Source organism: Anser anser, assembly GCF_964211835.1.
Source record: "Anser anser genome assembly, chromosome: 5".
In the NCBI taxonomy this organism is placed as follows: domain Eukaryota; kingdom Metazoa; phylum Chordata; class Aves; order Anseriformes; family Anatidae; genus Anser; species Anser anser.
In genome coordinates, this window is record NC_139725.1 from 29459901 (window position 1) to 29482401 (window position 22501).

General features: G+C 43.3%; 1 protein-coding gene and 1 long non-coding RNA gene across 8 annotated transcripts in view; one reads left to right on the forward strand and one right to left on the reverse strand.

Moving 5' to 3' along the window:
* The window catches only part of RAD51B (RAD51 paralog B), a 382679-nt gene that overhangs the window by 352205 nt on the left and 7973 nt on the right, over positions 1-22501 (forward strand). The window lies entirely within an intron of this gene.
* Positions 1630-22501, reverse strand: part of LOC310899846 — a 45421-nt gene continuing 24549 nt past the window's right edge. For both annotated transcript variants that reach the window (XR_014584709.1, XR_014584710.1), the window contains exon 4: positions 1630-21827. This is a non-coding gene — a long non-coding RNA (uncharacterized lncRNA). The remainder of the gene's footprint in view (positions 21828-22501) is intronic.

Genomic DNA, 22501 nt, shown 5'->3' on the forward strand with positions numbered 1-22501 from the left:
GGTCAGCTGTGACTTTGTCTAGCCAAGTCATGAAAACATTCAAGGATGGAAATTGCACAACCTCTCTGGGTAACCCGTTCCAGTATTGTACTACTCTCCCAGCGAAAAGTTTTTTCTGATGTTCAATGCAAACCATAATATAAGATCCTGCGTATTCATTCTGACATATTTTAAAGATACAGACCTGGAATGAGATGTGCCTCATTCTTTGAAGTTCATATCCATCGCTCACCATCATAGCTCTGTTGCTTCACCATCAGGTTGCTTCTGTGTTGCTTCCACCAGTCCTTACAGCTACATGTCACATAGCAAACAGAGCTGAGGTACAGGCAACTAAAAACAGGAGCTGAAAGCTGACGAGCACTATCAAGACTGTAGCTTGCTCACTTGAACTATTTTTGCATCTACTGATTGTAGAGTAACATTACCCAAAAGAGTCACTACAGAACCATGGATGACATGTATAGCACAGACGATAGGCTTTTCTCTGGTTACTCTGTCTTAAGCCTAATGCCTTATATTTGACCAAAGGAATTCCCAAGATGCTGTGATTTGGAGATGTCAAGAAATGGAGAACATGGGAGTACTTTCCCATTGCATTACTCTAGCCTGGCAGCAGCCTTGCTGAGGAGCTGGTTGCAGTGTTGGGATGGGACTGCACTGAGATTGCTTGTGGCTGCTGTGAACCTTGGCTTGTAATTTTATGGCTTTGGGGGAGCATGTTAAACTTCAGCCGCCCCTCACAGTACAGAATGGCACACAGCAGCACTACGTAGCCCTAGGTGTATACTACTAAAGGTTCGTAATATCTAATACAAAACCCAGCAATTAGTCTTTTTCATCCCTCTGATTACCTATGCATACATTGATTAAAGTCACTCCTGTGCTGTCTCTTTTGTTTGCAGGAAGTCGTGTTGAAATTTCAAAAATATTTCCCTTGCAGCTGTAGTTTCTTACTAGAAGGAAAGGCTGTCTTGAGAGCTGATAATAGAAGAAGTGTTTCTGCCTTCTTGTCCCCTGTCCCACTCCCCTGCTAGAGACACCAAAATGTCATCCTAAAATTTATGACGAATGAATCAGGTGTTTCTTTACTTCCTAAACAAAGTGTCCTTCCCACTTTCCTTTTTCTACCAGAAAGTTGTCTCCTTCTGTTTTCTTAGAAATAATATAACTTTCCTTTCACAGCCAAAACTTATTTCTGAAGAAACAGCTTAAGAAATGTTTTCAAGATGATCCCCACTTGAATCATCAGCACTGTTTCCTGCTTCACCCTCCACCCTCCCTGGAGTTCTCCCAGCCACATACCTGACCTGAACCTAATTAGTTGGTGAGAGTTAGAAAGTTTGCCGCCCGTGGTGTGGCTGTGGGCCAGGCAGGCAGAGTTCTCTGTGCCTGGTACTATAATTGTTGGGAAATCTTGCTTGATGGACAGAAGGTTATTCTGTTGTTTGGGTGGTGGTGTGGTTTTTTTTTTTCAACAAAGGTCCTGGAAATGTGCAGGATCACATTTTGGAGCTCATAAATTTGAGTCTTTAGAGGCAGAAGGAAGCCCATGTCTTTAACATTGCTGACAGACAAAGAGTATCAAGAGCAGTTTTACTTCCAAGAGTGTTTAAAACAACCTTGTCCTGCTTTTTCAAAAGTCCTTATTATTTTCTGAGGTCTGTTTATGCCTCTTGTCTTCGTGACACAGTGGAGTCTTTGTTAGGTGAGAGGAGAAGTATATATTACTAGAACAGTAGGACTTGCTTCTCTGCTTCTCTTTACCAAAACAAGGGGCTAATTTTGCAACATCATCTCTTACCAACAGCCCTATTGAACAGTCCTGTTGACTTCTTCAAAGGGGCTTGTGCCCATAAGGATTATGGCATCAAGTGCTGCTCCTAGGCTGATACAGCCCTAGGAATCAAGAGAGGTCTGGAAGGATCCTCCTGCCTTCACTGGAGATATGGAATGGGCCATATGTCCTTCCACCATGCTGTTACTACTGCTCTGCATAGGGGAGGAACAAAACACAGCCTCATGGTATGGGCCGTTTAATTTGAAACTTGTTCAACTGTACTTTTTCCTCCCCTCTACTAATGGCCCTGTAAATTTTCCAAGGAATGTACTACTGAACAATAAATGTGTCCATTTGTTTGCTTGGATATTGTAGTGCTGTAATCTTCTCTCCCTCCTGAATCATCAGTTTCAATATCCATCAACATTTTTGTTGGGGAATGAAGTACTCTGAAAGCAAATGCCTAACAGGCACTGGAGAGTGTGAATAACTAACATTAAAACCATTATATCAGTGGCTTTCATTCCATTGTCTATGTATCCATCAGGGTCCAGTGACTGCTGAGGAATCTGCAAAAGATAACTGAAAACAGCAAAAACATTTTCAGGAGACAAATTCATAACGTAGTCGTCAGCCACTCCTTTGGAAAATGGCTGCTGTTCTGGGTAATATCTGCAAATGGGCAGAGACCTGAACAGCAGGGAAGAAATGATCGGGTGTAGATCACAATCGTGTATCCAACCTCAGGGTGCTAGGGGTGTTTGGGAATTGTTCCCATCTGATAGCAATTTAGGCACCGTTATAAACGAGTTGTTTCTGTCAAGGTCCTTGAGAATGGATGGCTGCATCACAAAAAACAGCTTTACGTTTTGGATTAAATGGATTGATGATGGTAATCCCAATAGAAAAAGAATAAGAGGAGAACTGTAATGGGAGCTCAGCAAGCCTCTCAGCTCTGGAATTGTTCCACTGGTTGAGGGAGTGGTAGGAGCGGACTGAATGGGTCTTGAGCTTCCTGCATAAAAACTGTATTCAACTTTATTTTTTATCAACATTAGGTTTATGTAAAAACAAAGGCTGCAAAAGTTAGTTGGTTCAAAAGCCCCCCGTTCTGGAAATGTGCTCCTACCTTTTCTGTTCTCTTTGGAAATTATTGTTTATCCAGCATAAAAAAATTCATGGACAAATTCTGCGTTCAAGATCTGTAAACCTGATCACTGTCTTAAAAACCCTGGAAGCAATGGCTTTGTTTATCTCCAGAAGTCCAAGAATAAGCTGATTTTGCTATTTTTAATCTATCCGGAAATATGCAAAAAAGAGAGCTTAATTGCAAACAGACCAAACCTTATATAGGAAATGGGTACGTCCCTTGGGGGCACCTAAAAAGTGAACGTCTGAAATTAAATTCATACACTCTTCTCCCTTGCTCCCTGAAGCACGTACTCTTCTAATGAAAGAGAATGCTGTATGCAAGCATCATATCCCAGTAGTTTCTTTCCATTATAACACTCTGGCTATCTTCATATTCAATTAACAGATGTTTCCCAGCATGTGCGAGCTCAAGGTGACTAGTTGTGTGTGTCTGTAATGAAATCATTAAAGAGGACAGAGAAAAATTAGAAAAATAATGGCTTCATTACGAAGATCTTAATTTGGTTACCAGAGAAAAACGAAGCAGGAACATTGTGATTCCAAGATCTCACCCACACTTTTCTCAGGAGAACGCTACCACACTGAGCCAACAAACAACAGGAAAACTTTTTATCATGAAAGTAGTTCCCATCACCTGCCCAGTGATTCTGAAATCAAATCGTACCCTATGGTAGGTTACATACATCCTAAGGTGGACCAGACACGGTTAGCTTAACTAACAATCTCCCCACCCAGGAAAAAAAGGAACGGCATTGTTTTTGTACAGTCACAGGAGCAGGCTCTGACTGGCAGTGCCATTTTACTGGTAGCTCTTCTACTACTCATCGCACGACCATTGAACACATCACATGTTACTCTCTCTAGATGTGCACTACTGTGCGTCACGAAGCTTGGCTAGAGCACTGGACCAAAGCTGTGCTCCTGCAGGTTTGGAAGGAAGCTCATCCCAGAGCTCCTCAGGCATCTGCACTGATGCCCATCTATTAGTAGAGCATGCTTTGCTGTACTCCTACAAGCTGAAATGGCTCAGCTGGGCTCCCTCAGGTACTCCAAGGCCACCTGAAGAGCATACCACGTTGCTCCTGCCTGTTGCATACTTGCCGTCAGCGCAGAAGGATTTGCCATGCCCCACGCTATCAGTAGCCACTGCCGTGCTCTCTGGGCCACAGTGTCTCCCGAGTCTGAATCCTGGCCTCTGGATTTTGTGGTCTGATAGCCGTAACAGTCTGGGTAACATCCTAAATGCTGAGTGGCCTGCTGGCAAGAGCGCACACAGGGGACCCAAGATCTGTAGATTTATTGCTTGTAAACCAAAAAGTATATTAAAAAAAGAAGAGATAAAAATAGATGGGGAGCTTGGGGACCGGAAAGGCAGCCAGTGGAGATTAGATGCACTGCTGGTTGACTCATCCAGCTTGTTTTATTGTAGCACAGTTCCAATAACGGCTGTATTATTTCAGCTTATGTGCAGTGAGCAGACATTTGTTTTGCATCGAAGCTTTTTCACATAAATGTGCTCCATTTTTCATTTCTCCTTGCATTTCCCAGTGTTTCAGCTGGCAATTGCAAATGGGAGAGGTGGTGGCTCCAAAGGAATATTAGCCAACTTCTCAGCTGGTACAAATCAGCAACACCCCCTGGTCTTTAATAGAGCTATGCAGCTTTATACCAGTTGAATCTGCCCCAACTTTTCTTTTAAAACATGTCCCACCTTATAAAGAGCTGTGTTTTCTTCAGTGATGGATTCTGAAAATAATGAAAAGTGCTGGGCTGACTGCCTCACAGAGCATGTACAGTGTGCATCTTGGCAGGATCAGCTTTCTAGTGTGTGGCTGTCTTCAGTCCGGGGGACTTTTTGCCAGAGAGCAGTAAGAGCCCGTCACACGCTGTCTGCTGGACCTGGGCTGTGGTCTGCTGTCCTGCCGAACATCTGCACGCGGGTCGCCCTACATGTTAGCTCAGTGCCTCACAGCATTTCTAGCCCCACTTCACTTCAATTCATTAAAATTTTTCTGTGTCTGCGTGTAAGTGGCTATAAGGAGCAGTTACAGTGAAAATATGTGGAATGTGTGTCAGGCTTCATTAGCTGCTCACAGCTTGCTTCACGGCTTGAAAAGCGCTGCCCTGCCAACTTGGGCTGCAGTCAGAGGCAGAAGAGTTCATTAGAAATGGCTCTGGAAGCAACCACAGGGAAGGAGAAGAGCTGTTTACCTGAAGCGATATGAAATCGGGTGGATCTATGTCTGCGTTACAGGCTGTGCCGAGATGGTAGTGCTTTGCAGCTCCAAAGGTGCAGGCAGACTGAGGGAACGCTTTGGGTTCTGTGCAGCTTTTTAGAAAAGACTGTTTAAAGGTGGTTTCTTGGGACAAAACCTGGTGAACAGGTGGGTCACTTCTGGCCCATGTTCCTGTGCATCTTACTATCAACTCTCGAGCAAGCCGGCCTCTGCCATATGGACTATGCAGCTGTATATTTTTACTGGGATTTTGCTAATGTTTTAGTTGAGATGTTTATTTGCATGTTGCCTTCATTTCTCTACACAAATTACACAGGGTAAGTGGCGTGGACTATATAGCTGTGTTAACTAGAAAAAGTGCCTTTATCTCCTCCCTGTGTTTTGGTGGGTTTTTTTGGCTGCAGGGAGGTGGGAGGGAGAATCTGCTAAAATGTGATTTTGATTCATCAGAATCTTCTATCTTACTGTAGAAACTGCATGGTCACAGGCTTCTCCATGGCCATCTTGTGTAGTGGTGTGTACAGTTCATAGCCCATCCCTAGCACAGACACACAGATCCTTTAAAAAAAAAAGCAATTGAAAATCCAGTTTTGACATTCAAACAGCTATATAACCAAAAAGAAGGTCCAAGTTGATCCCCAATCAATTTCTACATGTGCTTATGAATAAAGTTACAAGTACCTTGTTATCATCAACTATTTTCTACAACACAAAAAAGAAAAAAAGGCTCAACTGTTTTTTTTTTCATAAACTTGTCAAGCTCATCGAGCTCTGATGACAGTCACTTACAGGAATAAATGGTGAGGTAACAAGAGCGTTGTGTAGGATTGAGGTAAATTTGGGTCTGAAATAAATGAAGACCTCCATAAGAGGTAGAGTTAGGAAATAAGTGTGTGGGAAAATTGGAGTGAGTGAGAAGGCAGCAGGGAAAAGGAAGCCACAGTACAAATTAAAGATTGCAAGTAACAGGGCCGGGTGCCAAGAGCCTCAGAAAAGAAAAGAAAAAATATCCTTGATTAGCTAAACTGTTTGCTTTGCTATATAAAAACTGACCTCCTTGAGGAGCCCTGAGCCCTGGCCTCCTGGGTGTCTGAGTACGTGCGGGCAAGCCACTGCCATGCCGATGGCAACACAAATACTTCAGCAGGAATATTCTGCCCCACGGATTTCCAGTCAGGCCAGGTGCAAATGCTTCATCTGGCAGGAGCTCTGCCCACGTTAAGCCAACAGCCCCTTATGTTTTATGCAGCCTGGCAATACACACTTTCCCTTTTTCCCCCAATTGCTGCAATAATCCCGGTTCCATTAGCTACGTGTGAATGTGTGTGTTGAAGGGAACCGCTGTCTCTCCAAGCGTGGCTTTGGAGGGGGCAGATGAAGGGCAGAGCCAGCATGACAAAAGCCCACTCCTCCAGCCAAGCTCAGCACAGCCGCAGGAGGGACAGAAGTGCTTTTCCTCCATGCTGAGGTCTCCACAGACCTAGTTCTGGCTGTAGAAGCCAGCGGGGCAAATCTGCTGCCCACAGCCCCTCTGGAAACAGAGAGCTCTGTCTGCTGCTCTCCTCAGGAGTCCCCATTCCCCGGGGAATATCTCCATCCTCCTGCCCCAAGGGCTCGAGAGCCTCATGGAAAACCAGAGACCAGGCTTGACAGTCACCATCTTAATGCAAATGCTCATTACTGTCATCATTTGCATTAGGCATTGTTATTAATAATGTTTTCCTTCTTCTCATCCATTCACAATGGCATCGCTGACTTGTGGGGGAAATTCTAGAGCTATGGGGAATGTGCTTGAGCACCTAACGCTTGGTGGGTGTGCTTCCAGTGCCTGCTGGTACTTCTGAACACGAGTTGTTCTGTCCTAGACACACATGAAAGAGGACCCATCACAGGCAGAGCTGCTCAGAGAGCACAGACAGGGAGAGTTATATATGGAAACATCAGCTCAAACCTTTTGTCAGCAATTCCCTCACTTTTACTTGCAAAACTGTTACTTATTCTCTTAACCACCCCTTTTGCTCCACTCCGAAACTGCAAAAATCTACCATGTACAATTTAAGTAACATAAAGACCAAAAGAGAAGAGCTGTTTTTTAACAGCAGAGGATGGAAGAATTGCAGGACTTCTTTGTAACGGAACAAGATTGAAACAAGCAATGTTTAACATTTGTAAAAACTTCTAGGGCTGAACTTCTCTAAACCCCTCTGTTACAACCCCAGTTTTATAGATGGAGCAACAAAGAGGTGGTTGTATTCACAAGGCCTCTAGAAGGCCTGTAGACACAGAGCTCAGTTCCTGGAGTGGGAATCTATATTCAAGCTTGGGACTATACCTCACTGTCAAAAGTTGTTACCACATGAGTATCTAATGGCAGGGTTTTTTCTATAAACCAAAGCTTCTAATCTACGCTGAATCATTTGTTGGGGCAGAGAATGTCCTATCTGGCCTTTAAAATGCACAGGGCTGCAGGGAGTACAAAACATGCCCGTATTAAACTGTTCTAGCTGTCTTTGTTTGAGTATATTAATAAAGATGAGGAAGGTCAGATGGAGGCAGGTTGCCTTGAGTGCAAGGCTTCTGAACATTTGAGACTTGCTGTGCTTACAGGTGTATTCCAGCATCCTCTCTGAGGAAGAAAACAGATTTTAAACCCAGGCAAAATCAAGCAAGCTTAACTCAGGAATGTGAGAGCACGATATCAGAGGGATGTCACTAAAAAAGGAGGAAACAATGACAACTACTTTCTGTTCTTACTGCACTGTTCATCCAGGAATATCAAAAGTCTTCCAAAATGCCAATGAACTCTCAGTTCACCCCTTTGGATGTCTGAGTGCTACTGTCTGCATGTTACAGATGAAGAAAGAAAGGCACAAGAGGGTGTGCAGCCATTGCGTAACACAGTGGCATTCGATTTTGGGTGAAGCTGCCTTGTGCAGTCAACACACGCCTGATTCAGACATCATGTGATGTCTAGTTTCGGTAGTATTGTCCATGGCCAAAGGTGGTCCATGGCTTCTGATCTCCTTTTTTACCTACTAGGCAACACAGTCATTTTAGTCCTTTATACAGGGTTCAACAAAAGGGGAGAGCAAGTTACCAAATTGTTCCTGATTTGAGGCTTCTCAGTTTGAAGAACTTGAAACTGTTGATGTATAGGTTGGTTGGTTGTGCTGATGAGGTGAGATGTTCCAGAGGCAGGAGAGCATCAGAGTAGATGTTGAAGGCAGCCAGAAGTCTAAAGGAGGAGACTGTCATGCACCAGAACACAGTGCCTAGGACATGCTACTTAAAAGTAAAGTACACCCAGTATTCAAAACCATACTAATGCCGCCAAAATGCAGGCAGCCCCATATTAACTGGGGAGAGAGAAATGGAACATTAATAGTTTCTGAGCATGAGCAAGCTGCACGCACAGGAACAATTTCCACTGCAAGTTTTTAATTCTGCTGGCTTTTTTGAAAATATCTGCCTGCTGTTCCAGCACGATCAGAACGAAGGCATGGGATTGCAGTATGATTGGCATAGCAAAAATAGGAAAACAACAATATGAAATGGGAGTTTGTCACATAAGTAGAGTGTATTAAACTGATTCCATACAGTATTTTCATCCCAAAGTGCTTGAGAAGTTTGTGAAGTCACTTCCCTGTGACTCAAATGTAGCTACCTCTGTGCTGAAATGCAGTTGTCCTCATTGTGCATCCAGTGCTTAAGCTGCTTGTGAAAGATTTGCTTTATTATGCATCTGGTTTCATCCGGCTGTTCATAATAAAATGAAGGCTTTGCAGCACCTGATTCAGATTCACAGAGTGGAAAGGGCAGTTATTGATGCCAGAGGTCCTAAAATCACTGAGTTTTCCAAATCAAAATTCAGAAAAGTTATGTTAATATGCAACTGCAAACAGTTACAACCAACCACATAAACGTTGCTTGGTGAATCCCGAGGAACTGGCAGCATTGCTTGCATCTCTAGAGCTGGAAAATCTCTGCTACAGTTGTTGGAGTGGCAGGTCATTTTGTTACGTGTTTGCTGTGTCCTGGACTCTGTTTCTTTGCTATTCTTCCATACCCCCATGACTCAAGCAGAACCCTTGAAGATGGCAAGGAGTTGAAAGACTGCAGGAATGAAAAGAATTTCATTTTATTTTTCTGTCAAGCAAAATGTCAGTAGTTGGCATATTTCCTTCATGTGTTCCACCTTAGTATATCAGACCTAAAACCAGATCACAGCCTAATTCCACACTTTTGCTCAGCAGTTACCAACTTCTTTTGATACTATTTCCTACCATCTCATTCGATTAGCAATAATGGGAACTAGAGTGGTAGAGCCAAATCTGTACTGTACTGAGGATGCCTTGCATTTAGTTATTCCTACTACATTAGCAGATACAGTTGTGTAGTAACAATAAACTTGATACACCCTGCCATCTTTTTACTTCTAGGACCTTATAGTAAGGTTACCTCAGAAAAATAGAAATAACAATCAAGAGAGGGTATACAATTTCTCATACCTTTATTCATACTTTACCTGCAGTCAGGAACAAGGCTGAGAGTATTCTGTGACGGTCTCATATACTTTCTGCTGGATCTCATCCCCACCATAAGCAAAATTTTTAAGCAAATCATCACCTACAAAATCTAGCTCTGGACTTTGCATCATTGCATTTTCATCAAATGCTCTAGGGATTAAGTTTGAATCTGCCAAATCCCTCGTAATCTGCAAATCATAAATTTTTAACTGGAAAAAAAACCTTTGTGTTCATGAGGAGAGGGGGGTTGCCAGGCCATTTTGGCAATTGCAGCAAGTGGCTTATGGTCAGTTTTCTAACACAGGCTTCTCTTAAAATAAATAATAAAAAAAAAAGACAGGAAACCTTTTACGTTTGTGGACAAATGCCAAATCCTTCCTCTCTGTTTGAACGCACTGACACTCAGCTTTCGTTAGTATTCATTGCACAGAAATTACTGACCTGCAGTTCTGACCATATAGCTGCAAGAGGATTAGCCCAGTTCTCTTCTGGGGATGCCTCTGTCTCACGTGTGCTGCTAAGATACCTCGGGGCTGCATCCTTTTCCAGTTTCTGGAATTGTTGAGATTTGTAGTCAAAGTCTACTGGATGTTTTTGTATAACAGTGCCCTGGTGTTGTCAGGTCACACAGCCAGGTTACACACACAACTCCAAGGGCTCCCATTCCAACAAGTCCTTGTGCCCACTGCTTCTGCACGCAACCCAGCTCCTCTGTAACCTTGCTGCATACATTGCTATGACGTCTCTCACCAGTGTTTTATATCTGTTGCAAGAAATCAGCATTTTTGCCTGTCTAACCCAGCTTAGTTTCTTCTCAGGGCAGCTCTGAAGCCTTTTTACTGTTATTCTGTTGTTTTTCTGTTTTCCTTTTTTTTTTTTTTCCTTTTTCTTTTTTTTTCTGCTGATCTTAACATCATCTGATCTGTGTAAATGCTGAAAACTTGGTCCATTATCAAACATCTGCTGTATTTTTGGAGAAATGTCTCAAGTTTGGTGAAGCAATCCAAATCACCAGAAACTGTGATTCTCAACTTGCACAAAATGCGTGCTCTGTTTTTTAAGGGTTTCTGCCAGACCCTGCTGACACATGAAGCATAAGAAAATATTTGGCATCAGCCACTTCCCCAGAGGTTTTTCCTCTTGTAGGTAGTGGAAAATGATCCCTCTGTACACATGTATTCAATTCTTTTAGGTCTATTCATAAGCAAAGGTTTCATCTCTTTTTTTAGTATACCCATTCTGATGGTTTCGCTATGCAGTTTGTGGTAATGAATATATTCACCTCCTTTTTTAGCCTCTGCTTCAGGGCACAGGGAACTATGCCAGGGTTGTAGGCTGTGGAGCAGTCCTCAAACTGTTTTTCAATGACTTGATCCCCTAGCTCTCCAAAGAGAAAGGCCTCTTGAGAAAGCAAAAGACTGGCTCCCTCTTCTCTTACATTATTTTTGAGTCTGTTGCTTACCTATCTGCTGACTTTCCAACCCCCTCGCAGGAATGAACTTACCACTATTAGTCCAGAGTTTTACCAGTTTCCACTGAGGCACAGCTGGTGCTCACGCTGCTGCTGGCAACGCAGGCTCATGCACCAGTAAGCGCCTTAGGGCCAAGAAATGTCACTGCCTTACCGGGCACTGGAGGCCCTTCATACCTCAGACCCTGAGCCCCCTGTGCCCTTTCATACTTCAGACACCTTCCTGAGCCCCCTGTGCCCCTTCATACCTCAGACCCTGGGCCCCCTGTGCCCCTTCATACCTCAGACCCTGAGCCCCCTGTGCCCTTCCATACCTCAGACACCTCCCTGAGCCCCCGGCCCCTCTCCACAGGGCTCGGTACTGCAGCCCTTCAGGGTGTGCGTCCCGTGGTGACACCCTCCAAAGAACAAGACAGACCCTCCTTGCTTGTGTTCTCTACCCAGGCATATGTCCAATGCCCCCAGTTACTGAGAGGGGACTCGGGGTTTGTTGCACTGAGCGACAGGGGGAAGGGCCTGCCATGAAACTGAGTGCGTGGTTCCTCTTCCCATCAAGTTCAGGGGAGGTTCAGCTCCCGGCCCAGCTTCGGTTGCCCGGGAGGCTCAGCGAAGCAGAGTTGTAAAGCAGGCCAAATGCAAACGTTTGAAGCTCTGTGGCCCCTTCCAAGGGAACTATGCTGTGTCAAATCTCTACAGCTCACACTTAGAGCCATGTCACCATGGAACATGAGCACACAACTGTTGTTAGAAGAGAGAGAGCGAGAAAAAAATAATAAAAAGAGACAAAATGCAAAAGGCTTAGGAGGCCCCTGGTTTCCTTAATGGAATTAGCCCTTCCTTTATGAATTCCAGGGTTAGATGCTGTAAATGTGATTCACATACTCCCTCCCCTCACTAAAGCAGAAAGATCTGCTAGACACATGTTCGGAGTGGAGCAGGGGAAGATATGACGTGACTCGAGAGCCTGGAAGGCTAAAAGGAGTAGATGGGGGAGAGCTCTGCAGCCCTTGATCTTTGTAAGATTTACTGCCTTTGCCTCTTGCAAAGATCTTTTTTTCCTGGAAAATTGCTAGCTTCTAGCAATTTAAAAAAAAAATTGGCTGGGGCAGTAAACAAGATCTTTGAAGGGGGAAGGAAGCCAAGAGAAAGTCAGGCCCATTAGTCACGCAGCTGCATTTCCTGTCACAAAGGACCCCAGTTGAGTAATCACTCAAAATATGCTTGTTATTTTTTCCTATTTTATTTCAACTTTCAGCCTGCCAATATCTACTGTAAGAAAAAATTAAAACAAGAAAAAGAAAAAAAAATATTTTAGCCTCAGAAGGGAAAACAATGTAGAAAGAGACATTGATTTACATTATTTTTCCTTTTCTTTAATTTTCGTAGCCTAAAAACACTTCAGTCATGTGACAGAAATGCGTGTAGCACAGAGTGGGTCTGAGGCAGTCCTGGTGTTTTCAGGGCACATAATTTCAGCATGAGCGTGAGTGTCAAAGTTGCTAGTCTCCACATCCAGCTGCTACCATTAATTCATTGTACAACCTTGATCAAGTCATGTAATAATTTATCTGTAATTTATTTTGGCCATATGAAAGGTAAAGATGATAATAGCTTCTGCATAATTGTTTTGTCAAGCTTCATTAATAATGCTTGTAAGTAACATTGAGTCTTCTGATGAAAGCTTTGTCCACTGTTTGTCTGAAGGAAAATCAAGTAAGGATTGAAAAGACATAGACTTGTAATTTAAAGCAAAACATTCTTATAAATATATTTAAATGTATAAATATATATATTTTTTTTATAAGATGTTAAAATAGGAACAAGGCTATGAAATAGAAGAAGGAAAATCTTGCTGACGCTCTCTCTTGAGACACTCAAGGCAGAAGAATAGAGCAAACGTGTCATAGGGAACAACCCCTTTTGCAGTGCTGGAATTGAGCACGTCACAGACTGACTATACCACTTCCCCATGTCTAGATCTTGGATTAAAAGATGCTGTCTCTGGTCAACCTGGTACCAGCTTCAAAAAGAAGCCACAGATACATGAAGAAAGTAAAGCTGAAAAAATACTGTTTTTCCAGATTGCTGCAAAGAAAATACCTCTTTTACCAACAAACACAACTCCAGAATACCAAATCCCACATTTTATTTACTCAAAAGTAATGAGTGTGGTGACCAGGCCACCTATAAAGAATGACCGTAAGTAAGCATCAGGGCAGCTGACAGTTTGTAGCCTACATTCCTGATTGGGGTACCTGACTATATGGCTATATGAAAATGATTACAAAGGAATAAATTCCTTTTTGTATTGCTGTATAAGTAGACAGTAGGTGATTGCAGTTTATGGTACATAATAAGATGACTTCAAATACTGCACAAAAAATGAAGCTTACATTTGCATTTAAGTGACTAGTAATGTCATGTAATTCTCTAATTTGCACACATTTGATACCACAGATGTGCAACGTTTTTAAAACCACAGCTTATGAGCAGATGTGATTTACCCAGTAATGTAAATCACAGCTTCCTAACGCTAGTTAAAGGGTGCAAACACAAACAAATGTGAGACTTATACAATTTGGTTTAAGAGAGATTTTGAAATTCTGTTTGCATATATTTTGTAAAGCAATTCAAAATAATCATATGTGCTTATTTACACTGAATGGAAAAGTAAGACTCGTGTGAGTCATGATCCAAATATGAAAAATTCTGCTCCAAATTATGTTTCTAAAGTTCATCCTTTGTCTTTCCAAATGGCAGGCAAGGCGAGCTGTGCTCCTCGATGGGCACACAAGTGTACACTCCCTGGTTTGTGGTCAGAGCTAACACCAAGCCATGGGGGCAGTCTGCTACTCTCACACCAGATGACTTTCACTGCTACATATCCCAGACTACTGAATCCCCACATCATCTAACATTCTGTGCAACAGCCATAGTTTTGTCCCTAAAACTTTCTCTGCTGCGATGTGGGCTTATAAGTCCATTTTCAGTGATTATTGGTATCCTCACAGTTTAGAAATTATATCCTGGTAAGTATAAATGAGTGGAAATAATTAGTTTACAAGAGCAACATCACCTTTGAACATTTCCTTTTATGAGTACCACTGTATATTATCATATTTCCTATACTACTGTTATAGGTATGTATAAATCACACTAGCATCTGATATATCAGACTCTGTAATAAATAGCTACCTATAGAATTAATTATACCTGACCAGTATTTGGGTAGCAACCAATAGTTATCTATTTACCTACCTGTTTATCTTAGGATATGTATGGCTCTATAGTATCTGGGTATCTCCAAACCTCTGAACTTTTGATGTACTTGTTCTCTCCACGCAGGCCTGATGTAGATTAGTACAATTGTATATGTGTATGTGTGCCAGTAAAGTCCTAAGATGAATGACTAACCCAGAATAGCCTCAGAAGTGTATGGCCTCTTGATTCACCTGCTGGATGCAAAGAATTTCTCTCTTGCATAGATGGGAAGCTGAGTCATAAAGAAATAGTTACGTGCCCATAAGCACATAGATAGCAACAGAGAGGGAATCAGCTCATTGTATACAGATCCTACAGATCCAGATCCTACAGATCCACTGTATACAGTCCCTGGCTGTGTGTATTAAATTACTCTCTCCTGTCTTCAGTGAACCGATCATATTTGGTAAAATCGCCAGCAGTTGTTGCTCGTTGCAGTGTGGTACTTCTGTGATGTGCATGGAGGGGACCTAGAAAATAATTGCTTATTAAGAAGCTACATTAAACAGCAAACAGGGCAGTTGCTTAGTACATTGACAACTGAACTTGTCAGCCTTTCTACTGAACTGCTGCATGAATTTGGGCAATTCCTTCACATCCATATGCTGCCATTGCTCTAATTTAATACAGGGATAATAACACACTTGGAGCTTCAGGCACAAATATCGCTGTATAGTCCTGCTCCAATTCTCCTTTAAGACAGTGAAATGAGAATGCAAAGGGAAGTTACAGGGACAATAGTATTTTTTTTTTCCAATATTTGAATGAAGCTTCTGTGATACAACTCAAAAAACTCACTCCTAAAATGAGCATGGCTGGTAAGAAAATTTTAGCATTAAGTTGCATGCTGTCAGAGGACATGTTGATGCAGGACTGTCATGCTAGGAAGCGTGAAGGCTTTGCAGCTGTGATTTAGGGCTTCTGCACCCCTCAGCTATCCGCACTGGACAGGTCTGTTGTAGAGGTGCTTCTGGTCTGAGTAGATAGATACACAGACCTCAGGGCTGAATGGAACTTGCAATGGGGCCAGGGAAAACTAAAATAGAACCGAGATGTGGGGGCTGCTACTGCTGGCTGTAGTATCTTAACATCTGTTTAGATGCTGAAACAGAGTCCTCTGGGTCTGCCTCAGAGCTATTTTCCTCTCCTCCAAACACAGCATAGGATTGTGGAACTGAGCTACATGTAGCCAATTAACTTCACTTTCAGAGCAAAACTGACTACGAAAGAGTTAACCTGACTAATGGCAACACTTCAGTAAGAGTGAGGGAGGTGGAACTCAAGTCCCAAGTCTTAATAAAATGCAGGTGTTTTATTGTTAGGTTAAAAACTCCTAGTCTAAGACTCCAGCAAGCATTTAAAAACAAGGAAAAAATGTGCTGTTGAATAAGAAACTTGGAAAGGCAACAACAGGCCGTGCTAGGCATTTATGGAGAGTGCAGCATTCACTGGCTAAGGCCTACTGTAAAGTTCACAGAGGGGAAACAAAACACATAAATATTACATGAACGACACCTCTCACAACATGCATCTGGCCTCCGATGTATTACACCTGGGATTAACTTCTGACATTTTCCTTTCCACCGTCCTGGCTTTGCTCTTACTGCCCCCCTGCAGAGTATTTGTACAAGCACTCTCCAACTCTTCCTCCTTCTCATTTCCTGGTCTGTTTGTGGAACCTATGGGGTGACAGGCAGCGTGGACATCACACTCAGCTACTCTTGCAAATGCTTTTCTGTCAGGGATGGGACCTTTTTCTTTTAAAGAGAGAATGATTACTATTGTAGAACTATCTAGCTAAAAGAAGTTGTAAAGAAATCACTCATCACTGTGTTCTCTTTCCTTTTTCTTCCTTATCCCAAGGAAGCAGAAAATTTTGGGGAGCATTTTTCAGTAAACTACACCGAGTTTCGGTCACAAAGTTAAGGGATTGCTCTGAACTTCGAGCTCTATCTTCAAGTTCTTCATGTGTTTGGAGAACAGTAATAGTTATGACTTACTAAAGGGAAGTAGAAAATGAAGAACCAGAGAAATCTGAATGTACTTATAGTGTCCCAAGGTCTAAGACAGACAGGTGAGACACTAGCAGTACTAAGTGAAACAATAGACATAACATACAGAAAACTCTGACAGAGAATAAAAATGAAACTGATGGAGTTGTTGAGCTTATAAACATGAGTACGTGCGAGCTCTCATTTACATGGAGCAGAGCTCTTAGGACAGCCTGAGCAAATAATTCAGAAAACCAAGGAACAAAAATCAAAACCCTCTGTAATCACAGCCGGAAACCCAGAAACCCAAACAAGCCCACGTTGTGTGCCCTGCGTGCACCACTGCACTGCGTCCTTGCTGCTGTGGCTGTACCGGGCCGTCTGTACTGGTGGGCTGGAACGGGGGCATCAGGCAGGCACAGCAGAGGTGAAGAAGGAAGATGAAGTGTAGATCCGATCTCTTCTTCACACACCTTGAGAATTACCCTTCTTGACTCCCAGCCATCATTGAAAACAGGTGTATTTAAAAAGAAGCTTCCTGTTAAGATGCAGTGGAAATGCAGACTGCAGTTTAACAGGGGGCCCAAGAGTAGAAATCTTCATTAAGAGTATCCCAGAAATCCTTGTAGGAATCTTTGTGTTGCCCTGGTTGTGTTCGAGACCAGGCCCATGGGGACCATCAAGCAAGAGAAGTCTCTGTCAGCATCTGCTAGCTGCTCCTAATTTTAGATCTTCCCTGGCCTTCTCCTTTCCTCCTTTACTCGGTGAGACTGCTTTTCATCCCACTCCTACTCTCCTTTGCAGCTGCTGGTTCCTGTTACTGTCTTGTGTCAGCAGTTCTCAGTCTTCTCAGACAACCCCGCTGTTGTTTGTGCTGTGCTACGTGAGGGAAACAACCCATGCTTTCTGTTCCCTCCTGAAAAGTCACCGCACCTCAAGCTCCAGCAAAGCTAGGCAAGTCCCTGTTCAGCACAAACCCTAGCCAAATCCAGCACATCAGATTGCAAAAACTGGCAGTGCCTCTGGTCTCAGTGCAGGGAAACATCCAAGATCAAAGCTAGAAGCCTGGCTTCTTTTTTCTGTCATCAAATTGGCCTTTTTTTTTTTTCTTTCTTTCTTTCCAGTCTTACAATTATTGTTATCTTTTCTGATGTGTGTTATCTCTGTGAGTCACTGAGAAGTAGTGGATAGATTTGCAATAATATATGTACAGCCAGACCAAAGTGTTCTCAAATTAGCTTGTCTCAACTTTGAAATAATAATGATGTCAGTCGCTGAAATATTCAAGACAAATACTTTATACTAGTACTAAGTATTAGAAATAATCACTAGCCTTTAGGTCTCGTTTCAGGAGTTGGACTCGATGACCCTTGTGGGTCCCTTCCAACTCGAGATATCCTGTGATTCTACGATTACCCTTGCAGATACTGTCAAATCTTCCATATAATACAAAATAGAGCAACATTATTCCTCTAAATAGAGCAACATTATTCCTGTGCTGTAAAATTATCTTGTATTTGACTTAAAGAACTGACTGATGATCTTAGCATCCTGTTTCTTATTCCTCTGTCTTTGCATGTTAAAAGTTCCCCTTCCAAATTTCATTTCCCTTGTGTATAGTTATTTTAAATGCCTGAAAAGAAAAAAAAATCCTTTACAGCTTTCTTCTTTACGTATAAAATGATGTTGTTAACTACTTGTAAAAGAAACAAAGATCTCTGTTGGAGAGAATAATAAATAAGTAACTCATTGCAGGGGAAGAGGGGAGGAGGGTGACAAGACTGAGATTTTGCCAATAACACAGAGAACAGAAAAGATTAAATTCAGAATATTCAAAAAAAAAATCAAAACCTTTGCTTTTCTGCTGCCCTACCTATAGCATCTTTTTGGGTGTATTTTAAGAAAAGGTTATTTTTAACCTTATTCTCTCTCTCGCTTTCTCTCTCTTTTTTTTTTTTGAGTAAAGAATGTTTATCCTAATTTCTATTTTATTTATTTATTTATTTATTTAAATTTCTTGTAGCCTGGCCTAAAAGGTTTCAGCATTGTACCTTTCATAGGTGATCGGTAGCTCTTTTGCTGGGAGTGAAAATGCCTGAAGTGCTTATGTGTAGAGCAGCAGGAACCAGTGGCCTTCGTTTCACATCAGGTTAGAAATGAGTTTAAGGGGCAGCAGTGCAGATGCCTCCAGCCATGGCAGGGCTCAGAAGGGATAGGTACAAGCGAGTAAAAGCTGTTTGCTTTCCCTTTCCCTTGCATTACTGTGGGATACTTGCAAACATTTAATTAAAGCTATTGTATGCATGCTTAACTGGGAGCTATCTGTGGTTCCTTGAAACCATTACACAGGAGCACCAAAGAAAATACAAGGGAGTCACTGAAGGAAAATACAAATGAATTAGAAAAGCATAGCAACCGAAGAATACATTTCCCATAATACAACAGTCAAAGGTCATGAGGCCACAGATGCTCAGTTGCTCATGCATATCTTCTATTCTCTCCACTTGCATGCCTGCTCCGGAGAGGGCAAAGATTTAATGAGGATGGGGCTGGCTTTAGCAGTTCTCACCCTTCCTCACACCCCACATCTGAAAGAGCATTGAAAGCCTCTTTGAAGATGGAATAGACGCACATTGAACTGTCCCAGTGCACACACACAATCTGGGGTTTTCTCATCAGGTATAAAAATACAAGGTGACCGTTCTCTTCCGGCTTTCCAGAGTATGAACACAGCTGCTGAATCAAAGACTTATTGAATTTAGGGTGGAAAGGAGTTTCTCCACTGCATCTGTCTTTTCAATCTGCAGGAGCTGCCCTTCTCAGAGTCAAACAGTTTCTATTAGTCAGGTCATTTTTCCTCAGTCCTTATGAAGAAATCCTGTTCAGTCAAAACAGCGTACTATTTACAGGAAGCTTGGCAGGGTCAAAAAGTGACTGCAAAACCAATCTCTTGTTAAAACACATACATTATCTGCTCTGATGTAGATACTATTAGAGCTCAGCAATCTCTGATTTGATATCAGGACGTTGAAGGTGATTTCAGAGTCAGATTTGTTAAACTTGGCGACATTTTGAGTGTTATCATGTGTCATTAGCAGAGCTAACTTAGTCGCTCCAAGTCCCATTTAATCTATCCAGCTCACTACCCACAGCTTCTGACCTACTTAGTCACTTCCTGTCTTTGATTTTCACCTTAAAGCCTCTTTTCTGTGTTGGCCAGTGACTGCCATTTAATCTTAATCAAACTTCCTTGGACTTCCATTACTGTCAAGCACAACTCCTCACGCTGTAATACTCACCCTTCTGAGTGCAAGAAAGTTGATTTACAGCCAACAGTCTACCTCTTCTCTTATGCTCTAAGTTCATCTTTGCTTTGTTTTTCTTCCTGTATGAGTCACTCCTTCCCCTCTTTGAGACATCGTGCCACGCTTTGTTCCCCCTCCCTCCTCAGTGACCGAGAAGCCACCATATCCACTACTTCTGTACAGACCTGGTGCATCGTCGTGTGCACACAGCTACCACGTGGAGGTTCAGAAAAATTGCTGAAGACTAAGAAATGGAGTTGGCCACAGGCTTCTACAGAACACCAGCTTTTTAATGTGAGAACGTTTGATGGCAATAGCAACTGTGTGTAACCCACAGGAGATGTGTGCAGTCTCTCCTCACGCATGTGCTCTCTCCCAGCTCTTTTTTCAATATAAGCACTTTAGCTTTTTCCTCTTCCTACTTCTGTGCTCATCAGCCTGTACTCATACTCTTGATTTTCTGTTGTTGATGTTAGCATGCAGGGGCTATAAGATCATTCACCGAGGGCAGCAGCCTTGTCCTCCTAATAAGCAGAAAATACCATACATATTGGAAGGAGGAATTAGCTACAGGCCGTTCTCATTAAGCCTCTCCTTCAACTTATCTCAGCTCAAATTGTATTTTTGAACTGCAGTCACTATACGGCATTGTAAGTTGAAAACAAGCACTTGAGCCCTTTCCAGCGAGGCTTTGAGTGGCCCTGATAGGAGGCATGGAGGAGAGATAAGCAGTGCATTGAAGTTGCAGTATCGCTGTCGCTGAGGGCAAGGAGTGAATGGAAACATACCCTCCCTCTGGCACTGCCTTGCTCCGGCCCGGGGGAGAGGATCAGGCCGAGCAGCTCCGGTTCACACGCGGCAGGAGTCAGCGGCCTCTCAGCTGATGACAGATTAGACTCGGGGCCTGCTTAGTGGGAACACTGTGATTAGACCTCAGCAGCATCTGTCTCCAGCACTGAAGGAATTACTGCTGCAGGCTGCGATTTTCTCAGCAAGCTGTAATTATACCAGGAACCTCATTCCTGCCGTTTTTCTTGACAACTTGAGTGCAAAAAAAAATGCGGGTGGGTGAGCAGAAATTGCGAAAGGAGCGGGAGAGAGACACCTGCTTATTTTCGTTCAGCTCATTTCAGTCACTTTCTCTGGGTTTCTTAGATGCGTATGAACCACAGCCTGTTTTTCCTCAAAGGTCAGTGCTGAGGTTTAACTCCCAGCAGCTGTCCTGCCACCCACCCACACTGACAGGACACGTCCTCTCCGTGCACTCAGGCACCACGGCACCGGGGCCGAGTGAGGGTGCCTGCAGGAGGCACCCAGCAGGCCCAGCCCCGGCAGCGCCCCTCGGTCCCCTCCCAGGGGAGCAGCGGTGACGGGGCCAGGCCCTGCTCACCCCTGACCAAGAAGGGCAGAAGTGGGGATGTTGGACATTGGGCAGGGTGGGTTTGAACCTGAAAAATGAGTTTGAACCACAAAGGCCGTGCCTAGACTAGGATCTAAGCATCTGAAAGGTGTTAAGTTGTATATGGTAGCTCTCTGTTTTAAAAGATGGAGAGTTCCCAGTAACATCTGGTGCGTTTTGCCAAAATAATGATGTCTAAAAAGAGCAGGACTTCTTTGTAAGATTTCTCTACCAGAAAAACATTTTTGTTTGTGCAGTTGTAACTCCATACAAGCTTGTTTGCCATTACTCTTTTCTTTGCTCGGAATATAAGGAAAACAGTTTTGTTTTTTTAAGTTTAAATCTAGGAGAGGAGGGCAGAAATAATGTATATATTCCTTTCTTAACTTTCCTCAGGGCTTTAATGCGACTGACATACTTTGAAGGCAAGAGTGTCTTGTCTGCGTTAAGCAATTTTACATCTAGGCTGTACTCATCTGGAAGAAAGCAGAATTGTTCCCTACCAGCACTCCGTCCCTCCATCCAGCAGTGTGTCGGTCAGGACAGCCAGGGGCGAGAGCGCGGCAGCAGGAACGCAGCCCCTGGGGCTGGCAGCCCCGGCAGGCAGCATGCTGGCACGCAGATCCCCCGTCTCCAGAGCCAAATGTCTTCAGATACTGGTGGGAAAGACACACATCTGGAGTTGTCTGGAGCTGGCAAGAAAAGCTGTAGACAAAGAGGAGAGAAAGGGAAGGTTGGAAAGAAAGTGGAAAGAACGTTTCTTACACATTTCGCTTTCTTTTCCATCTGCTTGTGCGATGTTGCTGTGAGCTATTAAACAGCTGCAGAGCTCTGCCCCAGAAGGGGCTGTGTTTCAGCAGTGATGGAGAATGAATCCTGCAGCAGAGTGCTCTGGGAGCCCCCTAGAATGAGTGGGGTGGTAGAAATGTCGTTCTCTGATTCAGTATCGTGCTAAATACACTTGGGACCAGGGCACCTGGGACAGCAGCCAGAGGCACTGTTGCAGCTCCCGAAGCCTCTGGCAGGCACTGGGTGCTCCTGACCCATCCCTGGCACAGTTGGTGAGTCCCTCTTTTCCTCTGCCTTCCAAGCAGAACATAAGCCTTGCCTTCCAAGCCTCTGGCACTGGTTCTGAAATTCAAGGCAAGCGCATTGCTCAAGCAAAAGGTGTTTGCTGACTGCAAGACTTTGTAGCTTGGGGAGATAAGGGTGGTGGAGGAGGACTGGGAGCAGGAGCAGTGGGCATACTGTGACTGCCAAGGACTGAGCAAGAGAGCTTTTTTTTTGCATCCATTCAGACGCTCAGCTATTTCCTGCTTGGTTCCTGCAGTCAGCATGCTCCACCTGCTTTTACTTAACCATTTCCTGTTTACTGCTTC